At 37.1% G+C, this 21,873-nt stretch overlaps 1 non-coding gene across 1 annotated transcript; it reads left to right on the plus strand.

The window, feature by feature from the left end:
- Nucleotides 1-17,385: 17,385 nt before the first annotated feature.
- On the plus strand, nt 17,386-17,511 carry LOC117313084 (U6atac minor spliceosomal RNA). The gene has a single exon (XR_004527547.1). It is a non-coding gene; the product is annotated as a U6atac minor spliceosomal RNA (small nuclear RNA).
- The last annotated feature ends 4,362 nt before the right edge of the window (nt 17,512-21,873 follow it).

Below are 21,873 nucleotides of genomic sequence, written 5' to 3' on the forward strand. Positions count from 1 at the left end.
CAGGTGCATTTCAAACTAAGGTAAAACTAGTGTGTATTCACTAATCAGTGTCTGTGGGTTCAGGCAGTTGGGGAAGTGTACTGGTATCTCTCCAGGATTGCTTTCCTGTGGACAATAACAAGGACGCCTGCTCTGCTTGACCACTATGATGCATGCTGCACATGCAGCCTTTTCAGCATTCCTTAGTGGTCTCTACACGCTCTGTGAAATTCCTACAAATTTCTACAAAATTCCACCACTTGTCACCAGTGCCTCTTTTCTTCTGTAACAAAAACAAACAAAAAAACTTCAAATGCCCCCCCCAGTTCAGTTACATAGACATTACAGCGCACATACAGAAATCTGGACATTTGCCACATTTCCCACCAACTGTGTCCATGAGGATATCAAATATGTTCAAAATCAGAGATCCATTAAAAATAACTGGTAATAACAAGAATAGAAATAACCCAAGTGAAAAATGGGCCAAAAATGTGAATAGACACTTTACCAAAGAAGATATATAAGCAGCCAATAGACATAGAAAACATGCTCAGCATCATTAGTCATTAAGAAAATGCAAGTCAAGGAACTTCCCTGGTGGCGCAGTGGTTAAGAATCCGCCTGCCCATGCAGAGGACACGGGTTCCATCCCTGGTCCGGGATGATCCCACATGCTGCGGAGCAACTAAGCTTGTGTGCCACAACTACTGAGCCCACGTACCACAAGTGCTGAAGCCCGCATGCCTAGAGCCCATGCTCCGCAACGAGAAGCCACCGTAATGAGAAGCCCATGCACCGCAACGAAGAGTAGCCCCTGCTCACCGCAACTAGAGAAAGCCCGTGCGCAGCAACAAAGACCCTACGCTGCCAAAAATAAATACATAAATTAATTTTTTTTAAATGAAGAAAATGCAAGTCAAAACTATGAGACACCACTATACACACTAAAATGGCAATAATCAGAAAGAGAGACAGTAACAAATGTTGGCAAGGATATGGAGAAACAGGACCCCTCATACAACATTGACGGGAAGGTAAAATGGTACAGCCTCTTGGGAAAACAGTTTGCCAGTTATGTACTTAAATGTTAAACATAAATTTACCATAGAACTAAACAATTCCACCCCTAGGAATCTACCCAAGAGAATTTAAAACATATACCTACACAAAGACTTGTAGATGAATATTCAGAGCAGTATTATTCATAGTCAAAAACAAAAACTAGAAGTGATCCAAGGGTCTATCAATTTGTAAATGGATAAACAAAATGTGGCATATTCATATAATGCTATACTATTTAACAATAAAAAGAAATGAAGTACTGATGCATGCTACAACATGGGTGAATTTCAAAAATGTTATGTCAGTGAAAGAAGTCAGACACACAAAAAAGTGTACATTGTATTATTCCATTTATCCGAACTGTCCAGAAAAGGTACATTTATAGAGACACAAAATAAATTAGCAGTTGTTTGAAGCTGGGGGTTGAGAACAGGGAGTGCCTGCAAATGAGCACAGAGATCCTTTTAGGCTGATAGGAATGTTCTAAAGATGGAATGTGGTGACGGTTGCACAACTATGTAAATTTACTAAAAATCATTTATTTCTACTCTAAAAACAGGTGAATTTTATGGTATGAAATTATACTGTAATAAAACAGTTAATAATAATAATTAATATACTTGCTATTTGAGATGAGTGAAATCATCAAATATCTGTCTAGGTAGAAACTATATTACTGCTTTAGCTTTCAAAATCAACATGACAGGCTCTCAAATCTTAGCCTCTCCTAGGATGTCTGGGGCTTGTATCATTTGAATCCAGAAAGTCTGACATTTTTCTCTTTCAACTCATTAGTGTAATATAAAAACTCTTCTTCTAAATTACCTCTCAAGTCACCGTGCTGTGTCATGGGGAATTCCTTCAACGATTATATTTCCATGAGGGAAAGCCAGATTGAAATTCAACTGCACCCATTTAAATACATTTAAAGGCTATACCTGACAAAATTACATTGAATCATTCTGTTACTCTATGGAAGACATTGAATAAATAATAATACAACATACTGCTGTTAAAGAAAGCCACAAAATACCATCTAAAACTTATGTGCATTTATGTACTGCATCTTAATTTATGTGAATAGGAATCTTGTGATATTTCTAAATTGGCTTTTCAAATTGAAATAAAGCACACACAGAAAAGGTAAAAGCTATAAATGATAAATAACATAATTGCTTCCAAAATTAGAGACCCTTATCAGAGAACTTATAAATGAATGTAAACTCTCCAAAGTTGGTGTTTTTTGTTTTTGCTTTTTGTTTTTGGCTGCATGGCATGTGGGATCTTAGTTCCCCACCAGGGATCAAACCCATGCCTCCTGCAGTGGAAGCACAGAGCCCTAACCACTGGGATGCCAGGGAATTCCCTCCAAAGTTGTTTCTGTATTTATCTGGACTCCCTTGGTTTCAAGAGACAAAAAGCTGACTTAGCTTAAGCCAAAAAGAGGATCATATTAGATCATATAAACAGCTAGGGGAAGAGAGAGGTGAACCTGGATGCATCTCCACCTTTGCTTTCAGTGAGCATTGGCTCCATTGTCCCCAGCTCCAGGTCACATCTCCACAACCTCACAACAGAGAAAAAGGGTCTGTTCTCTGCCAGATCCACTTAAAATCCTGGGGAAGAATTCTGACTGGCCCAGCTCAAGGCCCATGCCACCTCTATCACCAGAAGGAAGAGGAGGAAATACCTGCTGGGAACATAAACATACAAGATACCTACAACTGTATTAACTGTTGAATTTCTGCCTGGCCTCCAAATACACACCAAACCTATGTACACAGCAAGCTCACCAGTTCTAATGGCAACTGTTGAAATTCACACCATAAGAAACATTGTTCCTACTATGTACAAGGAATTCTGCCAGATGATCACATTTAAGATTCATGACAACCCTGAGAGGTAATTATTATTATCACAAGTTTACAAGTAGCAATGATACCCTTCAGTTCATGGCCTTCAAAACATAAGAAAGAACACTGGAAGAGAATTCATTCATTGTTCCTATGCGTGCCTGTCTCTCTTTCTCCTCTCTTCCTCCCACTCTTTCTCCCTTTCCCTCCTCTCTCCCTCCCTCCCTCTCCTTCCTTCCTTCCTTCAAAACTGAGTCATTTAAGACCTTGCAACTATACTTACTGTGATTCTCTCATTTGTTTAATATTAAAACAAGGACATTTTTAGTAAGTTTCTCAACTCATGCTTTACAAATGTTTTGGGGAAAAAAGCATGACAGTACCTAAAGGACTTGACCTATATTAGCTCCTCTACAGACTGGTCTGCGCAACTTTTCCAAGGTTATAAATGCTTAACAAGGCTCTGGGAACTTTTTTATTATCATTTAGTATTGTTACAAGTTGTCCTAACCTAATTTTCTCCCCCCTCCCTTTTTTTTAAACAGAGGAAAATTTCCTTCTGTTCATCTCTACTAAAGACTAGAAGATTTTCACCCACTACCTTATTCATGCAACAAATTAATTAAACTCATATTTATTGAACCCCTACTAAGTTGCTGTCTGCAAGAGCTGAGGATAGCACTGTGAACAAAACAGACATGGTCCATGGCATGGTCTGGCATGGCACAACTCCAGGGGGCACCATTCACACAGAATACAATGCTCCTGACATGGAATTTACAGACTGATGGAAGCATATTATGAATTGTAACCTAATCTATAAATACATTATTACAGTTGCTACAATTATTACTTCTGATCTTGGAGTGAGAAAACATTTTTTTAATGGACACAAAAAGTACTAACCACAAAAGAAAAGGCTTACTAACAAATGGGTCACAATATTGTAACTTTCTGTTCATTAAACGACACCATTAAGAGTTACAAAAAAAAAAAAACAGGAAAAAAAAGAGTTAGAGTTTCTGTTTGGGATGATGAAAAAGTTTGGAAACAGATAGTAGTGATGGTTGAATATTATGAACATAATTATTGCCACTGAATTTTACCCTAAGAATAGTAAAAATGGCAAATTTTGTTATATATATTTTACCATAATTTTAAAAAATTAATAAGATACCAAAAACTATTGAATTGTACACTTTAAATTGGTGAATTGGTAAAATTATGTCTCAAGAAAGCTGTTAATAAAAAGAGACCACTAAGAGTAAAAAGGCAAGCTAAAGAGTAGGAGAGAATATTTGCAACGTCTGACCCAAAAAGGATGTTCCTCTAGAATATATATTGAATTCCTACCAATCAAAAAGGAAATGAATCATCCCAATAGAAAATTGGACAAGCAACTTCAATGGACATTTCATAAAAGAAGATATCCAGATGGCAAATAAACATGTGAAATTAGTAATCAGAAAATTGCTAACTAAAACCATATTGAGTGTACTATACATTCAACAGGATGGCTTAAATTTAAAAGACTAATAATACCAAATATTGGTGAAAATGTGGAGTACCTAAAACTATCAATTAGTGCCAGAAGGAGTGCAAAATGGTTCAGCCACTTTGGAAAAAAGTTCAGCAGTTTCTTATAAAGTTAAACACCTACTCTATGATCCTAAAATTACACTTAAGGGAAACAAAAAGATATATATCCAGAAAAAAAATTATACAAGAATATTCATAGTAATGTTATTTATATTAGCCAAAAACTAGAAACAATCCAAATATCCATCAACAGATGAAGGTATAAACAAATTGTGGTATATTCATACAGTGGATACTGCTCAGCGATGAAGGGGAATGAACGACGTACATTAAGGGTGAAGCTCAAAAACCTTACACTAAGTGAAATGAAGCAAACACAAAAGAGTATGTTTGTATGATTCCATTTATATGAAGTTTTATAATAGGCAAAAGTAAGCTATGATGATCAAAATCAGATCAGTGGTTGCCTGTGGGATGGCAGTAATTGGTAGGAACAGAAGGGAAATTACTGTGATGAATGGAACTGTATCTTAATTGGGGTGTTGTTTACATGGTACATTTGTTATTCACATTTCATCAAACTGTACATAAAATTTGTGCATTTTATGTAAACTATATCTTAATTTTAAAAACTGAACTAAATATCCATAAACAGTAGAATAAATATAGTAGATTCATATAATGAACCACTCTACAATGAAAATGAGCAAACATGGATGAATCTTACAGACACAATGCTGAGCAAAAGAAATCTGACAGGGCTTCCCTGGTGGCACAGTAGTTGGGAGTCCACCTGCTAATGCAGGGGACATGGGTTTGTGCCCCGGTCCGGGAAGATCCCACAAGCCGCGGAGCAGCTAGGCCCCTGAGCCATGGCCGCCGAGCCTGCGCGTCTGGAGCCTGTGCTCCGCAACAGGAGAGGCCACAGCAGTCAGAGGCCCGTGTACCACAAAAAAAAAAAAAAAGAAATCTGACATAGTGAGTATGATTTCACTTGTATAAAACGTTTAAAAAGGCAAAATTAATCTATGATGTTAAAAGTCAGGAGAGTGATTACTTTCGGAGAGTGGGGCGGGGGAGTGATTGGAGGGGAACCTGAGGGGGATGTTTCTAGGTGTTGATAGTATTCAATCTCTTCTCTTCTATGTCTTCTTTTTTTTTAAATAAATTTAGTTATTTATTTTTGGCTGGATTACCTCTTTGTTGCTGCGCGCGGGCTTTCTCTAGTTGTGGCTAGCGGGGGCTTCTCTTCATTGCGGTGCGCGGGCTCCTCATTGTGGGGGCTTCTCTTGCTGCAGAGCACAGGCTCTACGCGTGCGGGCTTCAGTAGTTGTGGCACGTGGGCTCAGTAGTTGTGGCTCACGGGCTTTAGAGTGCAGGCTCAGTAGTTGTGGCGCACGGGCTTAGTTGCTCTGTGGCATGTGGGATCTTCGCGGACTAGGGCTCGAACCCGTGTCCCCTGCATTGGCAGGCGGATTCTTAACCACTGCACCATGAGGGAAGCCCCTCTTCTATCTCTTGATGGTAGTTATACAGATTTGTTCACTGTATTCACTTGTTCAGTGAGCTATTCATTTATAATTTGTGTTTATATATGTTATATGTCAACAAAGTTTTTTAAATTAGTACTACTGGTGAGGAAGATACATATTTTGCACTTAATAACTTATGAATAACTAAATGAGTCTTCAGCACTGAATAAGAAATATTCCAGGGACTTCCCTGGCTGTCTAGTGGTTAAGACTCCGTGCTTCCACTGCAGGGGACACAGGTTCGATCTGTAGTCAGGGAACTAAAATCCTGCATGCTGCATGGTGCAGCCAAAAAAAAAAAAAAAGAGAGAGAGAGAAAGAAAGAAACATCCCAAATTTGAAAGTTAAATGTGATTATGAATTTACTTAAATTGAAATATTAGGAAACATACTTTCTAATATTAGAAATATTAGAATAGTTCATATTTAAATTTCAGGGAGCCTCTTTGCCCCTCTTTCACACATATAAAGGAGAGACTATAAAGGTCATTTCCTGACAACAACACAATATGATCAAGAGTCAGAGTGAGAATTCAAAAAGAGTTCCTATCTCCAATGTGCCCCTGCAGAACACATGCATAAATATACTTAGAACACATATTTTTGCCTGCTACAGAAAGCAGGTAGAATTCCCTAAAAAGAAAAAAAGGAAAGAATCTTAAATTATTGAAGTAGTGTAGAAAGAGAAAGGGAAGCAACTAGGATATGTAGAACAAAGCCTGAGATAAATATTCATAGAAGGATGTTTGGGTAATGATCGGGAGGCTTTCTACTATAAGAGTCCCTGAGGTTATGCCCCTGGCCCTTAGCACAATTGAACTGTGTTTGGACAATTCACACTACTTGTCCAATCACACTGACTTGGGCAGTTCATCAAATACGATTTGATAATGTAACTTGAGTTTCTTGAGAACCAGGAAGCATGTCTTTTTTTTTTTAGGCTGTGCCATGTCTTAGCTGCAGCACTCGGGATCTTCCGCTGTGGCATGCATGCAGGATCTAGTTCCCCAACCAGGGATTGAACCCCAACCCCCTGCATTGGGAGCACGGAGTCTTACCCACTGGACCACCAGGGAAGTCCCGGAAGCATGTCTTAATTAAATATTTTCCAGAACTTAACACAGTATCTTACAAATTCCAAACATTCAATATTTGAATATTTACTAATCAATTCTCAAAGTATGGAGTGCAGACACTTGAGGGGACCGAGACCCTTGCAGGAAGTCGATTATTTTCAGAATAGTAATAATACATTATTTGCTTTTTAAACTCTCATTATTTCAGGAGCATACAGTGGAATTTTCCAGATGCTACAGGATATATGATGATGTCATCATTCTGGCCATGAAATGTGTTCTTTGTATTCTTATGTTTTTTAGAATTCTCTGAGGTAGTAGGATTAGAATTTAAATGTGTATTTTCAGATATTAAGTTTTTTCTCAGTACTTCTATCATATTCTTGCTGGCTTTATTCAGTTATTTCTGCTATAGTCTCTGCAATCTCATTATCATGGACTAAATTGTTATTTTGAAATTATTAAGTTATCGCACTATGCAAACAAAAAAAAAGTCAGTACTATTTGTTCTCATTTTTCACAATTTTTTAAATTTGAAAACATTTCTAAATTTTTAGTTTTATCTAAAACTGTTGCTTTTAAGAAGTTAGAATTAATATTGTTTTCTAAAATATAAGACTTAACATTTAAGAATGACTCTTTGGCTTAAAAGGGGGAGATTAAATCTACAAACATGGCTAGACCTGCTACTTTCCTCGTATTTGAGCAGATTCAGTGCCATATAACCATCAAACAGGATCTTCAATGTGAATGTTAGACAGTAAACACATTCTATGTTGAAACACTCTGAGTATTGAATAACTTTCTTGAACCTCATGGTGTATCCTGGAACAACTGCATTGACATTTGCACTGATGTTGCAAAAGCCAACGATGGACAAAACTGTAACTTAATATGAATCAAGGCAATGGCACTAAACTATCTAGTTGACATTACATTTGTCTCTGTTAAATACTTGCAGAAAAACAAGCCAGCTTCCCTTTAAAATGGCCTCAATAAGGCAGCAAAAAACATTAATTTGATTACATTTTGATCCATGAGGATGCATCTTAAAATTCTCAGTGACTTAGTGATTTCACATAAAGCACTTTTATTGCATACTGAAATATCCTCGTAGTCTCCAGGAAACAGCACATGTGCAATGCTGTAAGCTGAACCAGCAGCTTAAAAAAAAAAAAAACGTGGCAAAATATACATAACATGCAAATGAACTTATTTGCAAAACAGAAAGAGACTCACAGACACAGAAAACAAACTAATGGTTACTGAAGGGAAAGGGGGGTAGGGGAGGGATGAATTAGGAGGCTGGGATTAACATATACACACTACTATGTGTAAAATAGATAACCAACAAGGACTTACTGTATAGCACAGGGAACTATACTCAATATTATGTAATAACCTATAAGGGAAAAGGATCTGAAAAAGAATAACTAAATAAATTATATATATATGAATCTCTGTGCTGTACACCTAAAACTTACACAATATTATAAATCAACTATATTTCAATTTTAAATTTCTTTTAAAAATTGTGGCAAAATACACATAACACTATTTTAATCACTTTAAGTGCATAATCAGGTGGTATTAAGTACATTTACAATTTTGGGCAACTATCACCACCCACCTCCAGAACTTTTTCATCAGCCCAAAAAAACCTTTGTACCTGTTAAAAAACAACTCCCCATTTCCCTCTTTCCCTAGCCCCCCAGTACCTCTATTCTACTTTCTGTCTCTATGAATTTGCCTATTCTAGATATTTCACAGAAGCAAAATCACACAATAGCTGACATTTTGTGTCTGGCTTTTTTTCATTTGGCATGTTTTCAAGGTTCATTCAAGTTGTAGCAAGTATCCAAATTTCATTCTTTCTTATGGCTAAATAATATTCCATTATATGTACACCACATTTTGTTTATCCATTCATCTATTATTCACACTTGTGTTGTTTCCACCTTCTGGCTATTGAGCATAATGCTAAAATGAACATTGGTGTATAAGTATCTGTTTGGGTTCCTGCTTTCAATTCTTTGGGGTATATATCTAGAAGTGTGATTGCTGGATCTTATAATGACACTATGTTTAACTTTATGAGAAGTTAATTGGTGTCCACAGCAGCTGTACTGTTTTACAGTCCCACCAGCATTGCATAAGAAATCCAATTTCTCCATATCCTTGCCAACACTTGTTATTTTCTATTATTGATAATAGCCATCCTAATGTGTGTGTGAGCTTATTGTGGTTTTGATATATATTTCCCTAATGACAAATGATGTTGAACATCCTTTCACGTGCCTATTGGCCTATTATATACTTTCTTTGGAGAAATGTCTACTCACATCCTTTGCCCATTTTTGAATTGGCTTGTTTGTCTTTTTGTTATTGCGTTGTAGGAGTTCTTTACATGTTCTGGATAGTAATCACACAATTTTACTTGCAAATATGATTGACAGATTAACTGTGGTTATTCAGACTTGGTATTTGGCAGCCATTTTCTGAAATGGATGAAGTAAGCCTTTACTTTCATAGAAAACACCTGGAAGTATTTTTTGCCAATGAAAAAAATTTCAAGCAAAATTTAATATTTCAGAAAATTTGTATACACCACCATGAGCTTGACAGTGTTTCTAACACTTAAAAAATTTTTCTGGGGAGATCAGTGGTGATATTAATAAATGTGATTTTTTGATATTGTATAAAAAAACATGTCAGAAGACTTGGAAAATTCAGTGAACCAATATTTTCCAAATGATTGATACATAATGTTACCAAATTGGGTGTGAGTAAAAAAATCTATTCAAAGTCCAAGAAAGACTAACGGATTGAAACTTACTAGTATAAGTTCCTCAATATGGCTAAGGTTTCCACAACTAAACCTCAAGAAGTTACCTCTTTCAAATTGTATCACAACAAAGAGGAATATCTACAATCATCTGAATAGGCAATGAAAATACTCCTGGCTTCTCCAACTAAATATCTTTGTCAGGCTGAATTTTCTTCAAATACTTCAACCAAAACAACATATCACAGCAAATTGAATGCAAAATCAGATATGAGAATCCAACTGCATTCTATTAAGCCAGACATTACAGAGATTATAAAACAAGGCTTCTCTTCTCACTAATATTTTTTGTTTTGAAAAACAGAGTTATTGGGGATTCCCTGGTGGTCCAGTGGTTAGGATTTCACACGTTCACTGCCGAGGGCCGGGGTCCAATCCCTGGTCAGAGAACTAAGAGCCCACATGCTGTGCAGTGCAGCCAAAAAAAATTTTTTTTTAATTTCTCAGTATTAATTTCCAGTAATATAATATATCAGTAAATAGATATATCAGCATATACAACCCATATAAACAAAATATTTTTTGAGATCCTTAATAATTTGAAAGAGTATAAAACTGTCCTGACACCCAAAAGTTTGAAAACTCTAAGAATAATGTATAAATAACTGGTTAGATATTGTCATAAACTTTTTTGTAAAATTAAGTTTATTAGTGTATAATTTACATGTAGTAAAATTGACCCTTTTTAGTTACATTCTATGAATTTTGGCAAATGAATACCCATATAGTCACCAAAGTCCATCATCACCAAAAGTTTCTTCATATACCTTTTATAGTCAAGCCCTCCCAAAGCCAGTCCCTGGCATCCACTAATCTGCATTCACTTCTCATAGTTTTGCCTTTTCAGAGTGTCATATACATGAAATTATACAATATGTAGCTTTTTGAGTTTGGCTTCTTTTACTTTTTTTTTAAATTTTATATTGGAGCATAGTTGATTAACAATGTTGTTTTAGTTTCAGGTGTACAGCTACGTGATTCATTTATACATACACATGTTATCTATTCTTTTTCAAATTCTTTTCCCATTTAGGTTATTACAGAGTATTGAGCAGAGTTCCCTGTGCTATACAGTAGGTACTTGTTGGTTGTCTGTTTTAAATATATAGCAGTGTGTACATGTCAATCCTAAACTCCCAATCTATCCCTCCCTACCTCTCTCCCCTCAGCGCCCCCCCCCCCCGCCCTGTAACCATAAATTCATTCTCTAAGTCTGTGAGTCTGTTTCTGTTTTGTAAATATGTTCATTTGTATCATTTTGGCTTCTTTCACTGAATGTAATGCTTTTGAAATTCACCCACATTGTTGCATTTATCAGTAATTAATTTTCTTAACTGATGAGTAGTATTCTATGGTATATATGGATGTACCACAAATTGTCCATTCAGGGATTTCCCTGGTGGTCCAGTGGCTAAGACTCTGCACTCCCAATGGAGGGGGCCCAGGTTCAATCCCTGATCAGGGAACTAGATCCCACGTGCTGCAACTAAGACCCAACGCAACCAAATAAATAAATATTTTTGAAAATTTATCCATTCACCAATCGGTGAACATTTGGATTCATTTTTTTCCCAATTTTTTTTTTTTTTTTTTTTTTTTTTTTGCGGTACGCGGGCCTATCACCGTTGTGGCCTCTCTCGTTGCGGAGCACAGGCTCCGGACGCGCAGGCTCAGCGGCCATGGCTCACGGGCCCAGCCGCTCCGCGGCATGTGGGATCTTCCCGGACCGGGGCACGAACCCGTATCCCCTGCATTGGCAGGCGGACTCTCAGCCACTGTGCCACCAGGGAAGCCCCCTTTTTTCCAATTTTGAATTAAGCTGTTATAAACATCTATATACAGGTGTCTACGTGAACATGTGTCTTCATTTCTCTGAGGTAAATATCCACAAGTGAAATTCTGAGTCATGATAAGTGTATGTTTAACTTTATAAGAAACTGCCAAACTATTTTCCAAGGAAGTCATTTTGCATTCCTATAAGCAATGTGTGAGAATTCCAGGTGTTCTGTATTTTCTCCAGCACTTGGTATTGTGAGTTTTCTCTTTTTCCTCCTATTTTATTTTAGCCACTCTAATAGATGGTAATAGTTGCTGCTAAACTTTTCAAAGATTTATCTTTGGTTTCCTCGAGTAAATTATTAACTGTCTAGCGGAAGGAGGTACACATCTATGTAGCTCCCAGTTACCATTAGAAAAGTGTCTATTACATAGAACCAATGGCACATTTTACTAGTCCATCAAATAAATTTTAAGCGAACGGGTCACCTGTTGATGTGGGGAAAGTATTTGCTTGTTAAGTCTTGTGGTATCCATTTAAATTACTCTTTAATCCTCTTCATCAATGTCCTGTACAAATCAGTCTTGCTCCTATACTTTTTTAAAGAGTCAGCAATAGAAAAGTAGCTTTCTTCTACATCTCAAGTTCTTGTCACCACTATGGAGAGTTCAACGTCTGTGCAGATAATATACCGGACATTGATCTTCTCCGTCTACTCCCCTGCAGCCACCCATTCTCATGGACTCACCCTCAGCTTTGTCATTTCTTAGAAGTGATTCACATACTAATGTATTTTGTACCCACATTTTAGTGACTAACTTTTTTTAAACATTCAAATTATTTTAAGTAAATTTAAAGAGATGTGCAAACATCACCAAAATCCAGTTTTAGAACATTTTCATCATCTTAAAAAAGATCCCTTGGGCTTCCCTCATGGCTCAGTGGTTAAGAATCCACCTGCCAATGCAGGAGACACGGGTCAGAGTCCTGGTCCGGGAAGATCCCACATGCAGTGGAGCAATGAAGCCCGTGTGCCACAACTACTGAGCCTGCGCTCTAGAGCCCACAAGCCACAACTACTGAGCCCACGTGCCTAGAGCCTGTGCTCTGCAACAAGAAAAGCCACCACAATGAGAAGCACACACACCGCAACAAAGAGTAGCCCCTGCTCCCCACAACTAAAGAAAGCCTGTGCGCAGCAGCAAAGACCCAACGCAGCCAAAAATAAAATAAAATAAAAATAAAAAAGATCCGTCATTCTCTTTCCAGTCAATCACTGTACCTGTCTCCAGCCCCATGTGCTATATACAAATATTAAACCTCAATATTCCCTTATTTGAACTCAACCTCTATTATTCTAGATCTCTTACTCCTTTTCTTCCATTAAAACTATTATTGGGCTTCTCTGGTGGCGCAGTGGTTGAGAGTCCGCCTGCCGATGCAGGGGACACGGGTTGCAGCTTAGTTGCAGCTAAAAAAACAAACAAACAAACAAAAACTATTATTAACTTGATTAAGTCCTTACCCCTATATTACTGTCTCCCTCAATTTCATCCCCTTCCTTGTCCCTTTTTTCTCCATCTAGCCATGTACTCCCTGGTCCATCACCACAAACATTGTCCTGCCAGTTCCACCCACACTCTCACCCCTCATGCTTCTGTTGTCAAAACTACTATCCTGAATCTGTTCAACTTTAAGCCCTCCCTTGCCCCTGCCTCAAAATTTCAGGAGAAAAAATATATAACTTTGCAGAATGGTGCATTAGAGCTATTGCCTTTAAAGAAATTTCTTCAACCTGATAAAAGAGCATCTGTTAAAAACCCACAGCTAACACCATGCTTAATAGTGAAAGACTGAAAGTTTTCCCTCTAAGATCAAGAAAGCCTACTTTCACCACTGTTACTAATATTGTATTAGAGGTTCCACCCAGAGTAATTAGACAAGGGGGGGAAAAATCAAGATTGAAAATAAAGAAGTAAAACTATTTCTATTTGCAGATGACAGGGCATTATATATAGAAATTATATACTAAGCATTATATACTAAGAAATACACATACACACAATTAGAGCTAATGAGTTCAGAAAAGTTGCAGGACCAATAACAAAAATCAATTGTATTTCTATACACTAGCAACGAATGATCTGAAAATAAAATTAAGAAAACAATTCAATTTACAATAGCATCAAAAAGGATAAAGTACTTAGTAATGAATTTAACAAAAAAGTGCAAGACATACACTTAAAACGATAAAATATTGTCAAAAGAAATTAAAGAAAGTCTTAAAGATTGAAAGGCATCCCATGTTTATAGATTGGAAGATTTAATATTATTAAGATGGTAATACTCCCAAATTGATCTACAGATTCATTGCAACTCCTATCAGAGTCCCAATTGTTTTGTTTTGGGGGTGTTTTTGGCAGAAATTTACCAATTTGTCTTAATATTCATATGGAAATGCAAGCAACCCAGAGAGCTGAGACAATCTTGAAAAGGAAGAACAAAGTTGAAGGACCAATACTTCCCATTTCAAAACTCACTACAAAGCTATAGTAATAAAGACAATGTGGTATTGACATAAGGAGACACATATAGATCATGAAGTAGAAGTGGGAGTCTAGAAATAAACTCATACATCTATGTTCAATTGATTTCTACAAGGATGCCAAGACCACTCAAAGACAACAGAGTCTTTTCAATAAGCTGTGTTTAGTTAACTGGATATCCACATACAAAAGAATAAATGTGTATCTCTACATCATACTATATTAAAAAGTCTACTCAAGATCAAAGACCTAAATGAAAGAGCTAGAACTATAAAACTCTTAGAACACATAGGTGTAAATTTTCATACCTTGAATTGGGCAACCGTTTCTTAGAAATAACACTTAAAAATAGATTCGATATCATCAAAATTTTAAACTTTTGCATGTTAAGGGAAAGGGAAAACACAACCCACAGAGTGTGAGAAAATATTTGCAAACCATCTATCAGATAAGGATCTAGTATCCAGAATATGCAAAGAACTCTTACAACTCAACAATAAAAACACTAATAATACAATTTTTAAATGGGCAAAGGATTTGGATAGTCATTTATTTGAAAAAGATACACAAATTGCCAAGAAGGATATGAAAAAAAGCTCAATATCACCAGTCATCAGGAAAATGCAAATACCACTTCACACCTGCTAAGATGGCTATAATTTAACAAATAGAAAACACGTGTTGTTGACAATACAGAAAAAATTGGAATCCTCATACATTGCTTGTAGAAAGGTAATGCAGTGCAGCCACTGTGGAAAAGTTCGGTGTTCCTCAAAAAGTTAAACATAAAATTAACATATGACCCAGCAATTCCACTCCCAGATATATAGTCTAGAGAACTGAAGACATATTCATGCCAAAACCTGTGCATTAATGTTCATAGCAGTGTTATTCATAATAGCCAAAAAGTCAAAACAACCTAAATGTCTATCAACTGATGAATGGATACACAAAAGTGGTATATCCATACAATGAAATATTATGCAGACATAAAAAGGAGCAAAATTCTGATACATGCTACAACATGGATGGACCTTGAAGACGTGCTAAATGATGAAGCCAGAAACAAAAGGATGCATATGACTTCATTTGCATGAAATGTTTGGAACAGACAAATTCATAGAAACAGAAAGCAGATTAGTGATTGCCAGGTGCTAGGGGAAGAGGAGGAACAGGGAGTATTACTAATGGGTGTGGTGCTTCTTTCTGGAATGATGAAAATGTTCTAGAATTAGTGCTGTTGGTAATACAACCTTGTAAATCTACTTAAAAATCACTGAATTTTATATTTTCAAGTGACAAATTTTACCTCAACTAAAAATACACATATATGGCCTATAATATTTCTGCTTCCAGGAAGAGAGAGTAGATGTACTTTTCTTTATTCACCCCTGAGTACAACTGAAAACCCTGGACATTATATATAAAACAAACATGAAAAAACTCTGAAAGGGGAGAAAAAAAGGCAGACTGGCTAGGGCCCTAAGATCAAAGGAAGAACACAGGGGGTAATTTCCCTGAGTTTTCTTTTGGTCTCATATAGTCCAGATTTGGAGCTGAAGAATCCAGCAATTCATAAACACCAATAGATGCAGACAAAAAGGGAAAGGGGCAGTCTATCAAGAAGGAAAACTTTCAGACAATAATCACTCTATTCCAGCCAAACACCACAGAAAACACTGTGGTCCCAGCCACATCCACACTAGTAAAGGCCAAGTGGGGAGCCTAGACTTCCACCTTACTCAGGTTGTGCCAAGGTCCCCATCCCCTGCTCCTCCCAACCCCATTTTTAGTGGAGACCACATAGGGAGACTACACTTCCATCCCCATTTGACAATAATAAGGAATATAACATGGGATATCACTATAGCTCTTGAAGGATAATAAGGAAATATTAATAAACAACTTTACAAACATAGATTTCACAATTTAGATAAAATGAACCAATTCCTTGAAAAACAGAAATTACTACAACCTAATACGAAATAGATAATTTGAATAACGCTATAGCTAATAAGGAAATTAAATCCATAAGTTAACACTCCCTCATTTCCAGGCCCAGATAGTTTCACTTGAGAATTTTACCAAACAGTTAAAGAAGAATTAACACTAATTCTATGCAATCTCTTCCAGAAAAAGTAATAGAAGGGAACATATTCCATTCACTTTATGAAGCTAGTATTACCCTGCTACTGAAACCAAACAAAGCCAGTACAAAAAATGAAAATTACAAATAGTAATCATAAATATAGATGCAAATATCTTTAATAAAATATTAGCAAATAGAATTCAACAATGTATAAAAAGAATTTTACATCCTGACCAAGTAGGATTTCATCCAGGAATGCAAGTCTGGTTCAATACTTGAAAATCAATCAATGTAATCCACCATATTAAAGGCTAAAGATGAAAAAAAAATCACATGATCATATCAATTGATGTAGAAAAAGCCTTTCATAAAATTTAATACCCATTCATGATCAAAACTCTCAGAAAACAAGGAATAGAGGAGAACTTCCTCAGCTTGATGATAAACATCTACAAAAAACCTACAGCTAACGCTATACTTAGTGGTGAAAGAATGAATGCTCTCCCCCCCCAAACTGGAAGTAAGGCAAAGATGTCCACTCTCACCACTCATATTCAACATAACACTAGAAGTGCTAGTCAGTGCAGTAAGGCAAGCAAAGGAAATGTAAGGCATGTAGATGAGAAAGGAAGAAATGAATTTGTCCCTAGTTAGAGATGACATGATTTTCTACATAGAAAATTACAAGGAACCTACCAAAAGCAAAACAAAACAAAACAAAAAGTTCCCAGAACAAGTGAGTATAGTAAGATTGCAGGATACAAGATAAACACAAAAATCTATTATATTGGGTCGGCCAAAAATTTCCTTTGGTTTTTAAGTAAAAATAAAACCCACATTTTTCATTGTCACCAAGAACTTATTGAACAACGTATTCACCGTTTTGTTCCACTACCTTCTGCCATTTTTCAGGCAACTTCATAACTCCATCTTCCCAAAACATTTTATCTCTTTGAGCAAAGAATTGTTCCAGGTGTCTTTTACAATATCCCAGGGAACTGAAATTTTTTCTGTTAAGAGAACTTTGTAAAGACCGAAATAAATGGAAATCCGAAGGTGCAATGTCTGGTGAAAACGGCAGATGGTGTTGTATGAAAGGACAGAAGGTTAGCATTCCCCTTGACAAGGATGGAAGAGGCCTTCGGGCCTAACAACACGCATACAGTTAAGGCATTGACATTTACTTCGTGGCATCTAACCACTGTTTTTACCCATTTATGATAAAAACTCTCCAGAAAGTGGGCATAGAGGAAAACTACCTCAACATAATAAAGGCCATATATGACAAACCCACGGCAAACATCATTCTCAATGGTGAAGAACTGAAAGCACTTCCTCTAAGATCAGGAACAAGACAAGGATGTCCACTCTCACCACTATTACTCAACGTAGTTTTGGAAGTCCTAGCCACAGCAATCAGAGAATAAAAAGAAATAAAAGGGGGCTTCCCTGGTGGCACAGTGGTTGAGAGTCCGCCTGCCGATACAGGGGACACGGGTTCGTGCCCCAGTCGGGAGGATCCCACATGCCGCAGAGCAGCTAGGCTCATGAGCCATGGCTGCTGAGCCTGCACGTCCAGAGCCTGTGCTCTGCAACGGGAGAGGCCCCAACAGTGAGAGGCCCACGTACAGGAAAAAAAAGAAAGAAATAAAAGGAATACAAATAGGAAAAGAAGAAGTAAAACTGTCACTGTTTGCAGATGACATGATACTGTACATAGAGAATCCTAAAAATGCCACCAGAAAACTACTAGAGCTAATCAATGAATTTGGTAAAGTTGCAGGATACAAAATCAATGCACAGAAATCTCTTGCATTCCTATATACTAATGATGAAAAATCTGAAAGAGAAATTATGGAAACACTCCCATTTACCATTGCAACAAAAAGAATAAAATACCTAGGAATAAACCTACCTAGGGAGACAAAGCCCTGTATGCAGAAAACTATAAGACACTGATGAAAGAAATTAAAGATGATACCAACAGATGGAGAGATATACCATGTTCTTGGATTGGAAGAATCAAGATTGTGAAAATGACTATACTACCCAAAGCAATCTACAGATTCAATGCAATCCCTATCAAATTACCAATGGCATTTTTTATGGAACTAGAACAAATCATCTTAAAATTTGTATGGAGACACAAAAGACCCCAAATAGCCAAAGCAGTCTTGAGGGGAAAAAACTGAGCTGGGGGAATCAGACTCCCTGACTTCAGACTGTACTACAAAGCTACAGTCATTAAAACGATATGGTACTGGCACAAAAACAGAAACATAGGTCAATGGAACAAGATAGAAAGCCCAGCGATAAACCCACGCACCTATGGTCAACTAATCTATGACAAAGGACGCAAAGATATACGATGGAGAAAAGACAGTCTCTTCAATAAGTGGTGCTGGGAAAACTGGACAGCTACATGTAAAAGAATGAAATTAGAACACTCCCTAACACCATACACAAAAATAAACTCAAAATGGATTCGAGGCCTAAATGTAAGACCAGACACTATAAAACTCTTAGAGGAAAACATAGGAAGAACACTCTTTGACATAAATCACAGCAAGACCTTTTTTTTTTTTTGCGATACGTGGGCCTCTCACTGCTGTGGCCTCTCCCGTTGCGGAGCACAGGCTCCGGACGCGCAGGCTCAGCGGCCATGGCTCATGAGCCCAGCCGCTCGGCAGCATGTGGGATCCTCCCAGACTGGGGCATGAACCCATGTCCCCTGCATCAGCAGGTGGACTCTCAACCACTGTGCCACCAGGGAAGCCCACAGCAAGATCTTTTTTGATCCACCTCCTAGAGTAATGGAAATAAAAACAAAAATAACCAAATGGGACCTAATGAAACTTCAAGGCTTTCCCACAGCAAAGGAAACCATAAATAAGAGGAAAAGACAACCCTCAGAATGGGAGAAAATATTTGCAAATGAATCAACGGATAAAGGATTAATCTCCAAAATATATAAACAGCTCATGCAGCTCAATATTAAAGAAACAAACAACCCAATCCAAAAATGGGCAGAAGATCTAAATAGACATTTCTCCAAAGAAGACATACAGATGGCCAAGAAGCACATGAAAAGCTGCTCAACATCACTAGTTATTAGAGAAATGCAAATCAAAACTACAATGAGGTATCACCTCACACCAGTTAGAATGGGCATCATCAGAAAACCTACAAACAACAAATGCTGGAGAGGGTGTGGAGAAAAGGGAACTCTCTTGCACTGTCGGTGGGAATGTAAATTGATACAGCCACTATGGAGAACAGCATGGAGGTTCCTTAAAAAACTAAAAATAGAATTACCATATGATCCAGCAATCCCACTACTGGGCATATACCCAGAGAAAACCATAATTCAAAAAGACACATGCACCCCAATGTTCATTGCAGCACTATTTACAATTGCCAGGTCATGGAAGCAACCTAAATGCCCATTGACAGACGAATGGATAAAGAAGTTGTGGTACATATATACAATGGAATATTACTCAGCCATAAAAAGGAACGCAATTGAGTCATTTGTTGAAACGTGGATGGATCTAGAGACTGTCATACAGAGTGAAGTAAGTCAGAAATAGAAAAACAAATATCGTATATTAACGCATGTATGTGGAACCTAGAAAAATGGTACAGATGAACTGGTTTGCAGGGCAGAAGTTGAGACACAGATGTAGAGAAAACATACAGACACCAAGGGGGGAAAACCGCGGTGGGGTGGGGATGGTAGTGTGCTGAATTGGGCGATTGGGATTAACATGTATACACTGATGTGTATAAAATTTGTGACTAATAAGAACCTGCAGTATAAAAAACAAACAAACAAAAGACAACTAAACTTTCTTTGGGTTATTTGTATGGAAATATGTTAATATAAATGTTTCAGACATTACATGAAATTTCTAAAGATCTTATATGTTCTGGTATAATGTTATAAGTCATAATTCTAGTTATTACTTTAAAATGTATATCTCAGAAATTTAAAAAAATAAAGAAAAAAGGAAAAAAAAATAAAGGAAAAAAAAGAAAAAGAAATAAAGAAAAAAAATAAAGAAAACGGCGGATGAATGAGAACTTCCCAGACAAGCTGTAATAGTTTTTGCCTGGTCATCAAACAAACATGCAGTCTTGCATTATCCTGATGGAAGATTATGCGTTTTCTGTAATTCTGGATGTTTTTCGTCTAGTGCTGCTTCCAGTTGGTCTAACTGGGAGCAGTACTTGTTGGAATTAATCGTTTGGTTTTCCGTAAGGAACTCATAATAGAGGACTCCCTTCCAATCCCACCATATATACAACTTCACCTTCTTTGGATGAAGACCGACCTTTGGTGTGGTTGGTGGTGGATCATTTTCCTTGCCCCATGATCTCTTCTGTTCCACATTATTGTATAGTATCTACTTTTCATCACCCGTCACAATTTGTTTTAAAAACGTAACATTTTCGTTACGTTTAAGTAGAGACTCGCATGCGGAAATACGGTCAAGAAGGGTTTTTTCGCTTAACTTATGTGGAAACCAAACATCAAAGCGATTAACATAACCAAGCTAGTGCAAAGGATTTTCAACTCTTGATTTGGATATTTTGAGTATGTCAGCTATCTCCCGTGTGGTGTAACGTTGATTGTTCTCAATTAATGTCTCGATTTGATCGCTATCAACTTCAACTAGTCTACCCGACCGTGTAGCATCATCCAGTGAGAAATCTCCAGCATGAAACTTGGCAAACCACTTTTGACACATTCAGTCACAGCACCTTCTCCAAACACTGCACAAATCTTTTTTTGTGTTTTAGTTGCGTTTTTACCTCTCTTGAATTAATAAAGCATAATATGCCGAAAACGTTGCTTTTTTTCTTCCATCTTCAATATTAAAATGGCTACAGAAAAATTCACCAATTTTGATAAGTTTTTTTAAAAATGCATGCTGATATGACAGCTGTCACAATGCAATCTAACAAAATTCAAAAACAAAACTTTGAATGAAGTTAAAGACAACTAAGAGATACTAGCGCCATCTTATAGAAAAAATCGAACTCTTTGGCCAACCCAATATTTCTATATATCAGCAATGAACACACAGACAACAAAATTTTAGATGCAATACCACTTACACTTATGCAAAATAAAAATTAAATACTTAGGTGTACGTCTAACAAAATATGTAGAACACATATGCAGAAAACTACAAAACACTGATGAAATAAATCAAAGGCTTAAATAAATGAAAAGAGACTGTGTTCATGGACTGGAAGATTCAATGTTGTTAACATATCAATTCTTCACAATCTGAAATGCAGATTTAACCTAATTCCTATTAAAATACCAAGAACATTTTCTGTAATATAGACAATACTACTCTAAAATCTATATGGAGGGACTTCCCTGGTGGTGCAGAGGTTGGGATTCCATGGTCCCAGTGCAGGGGGTCTGGGTTCAATCCCTGGTTGGCGAACTAGATCCCACATGCATGCCGCAACCGAGAGTTCACATGCCAGAGCTAAGGAGACGGCGTGCGCAACTAAGGAGCCCTGGAGCCACAACTAAGGAGCCAGCAAGCTGGAA

This window comes from Tursiops truncatus, chromosome 7, assembly GCF_011762595.2.
Source record: "Tursiops truncatus isolate mTurTru1 chromosome 7, mTurTru1.mat.Y, whole genome shotgun sequence".
NCBI lineage: Eukaryota > Metazoa > Chordata > Mammalia > Artiodactyla > Delphinidae > Tursiops > Tursiops truncatus.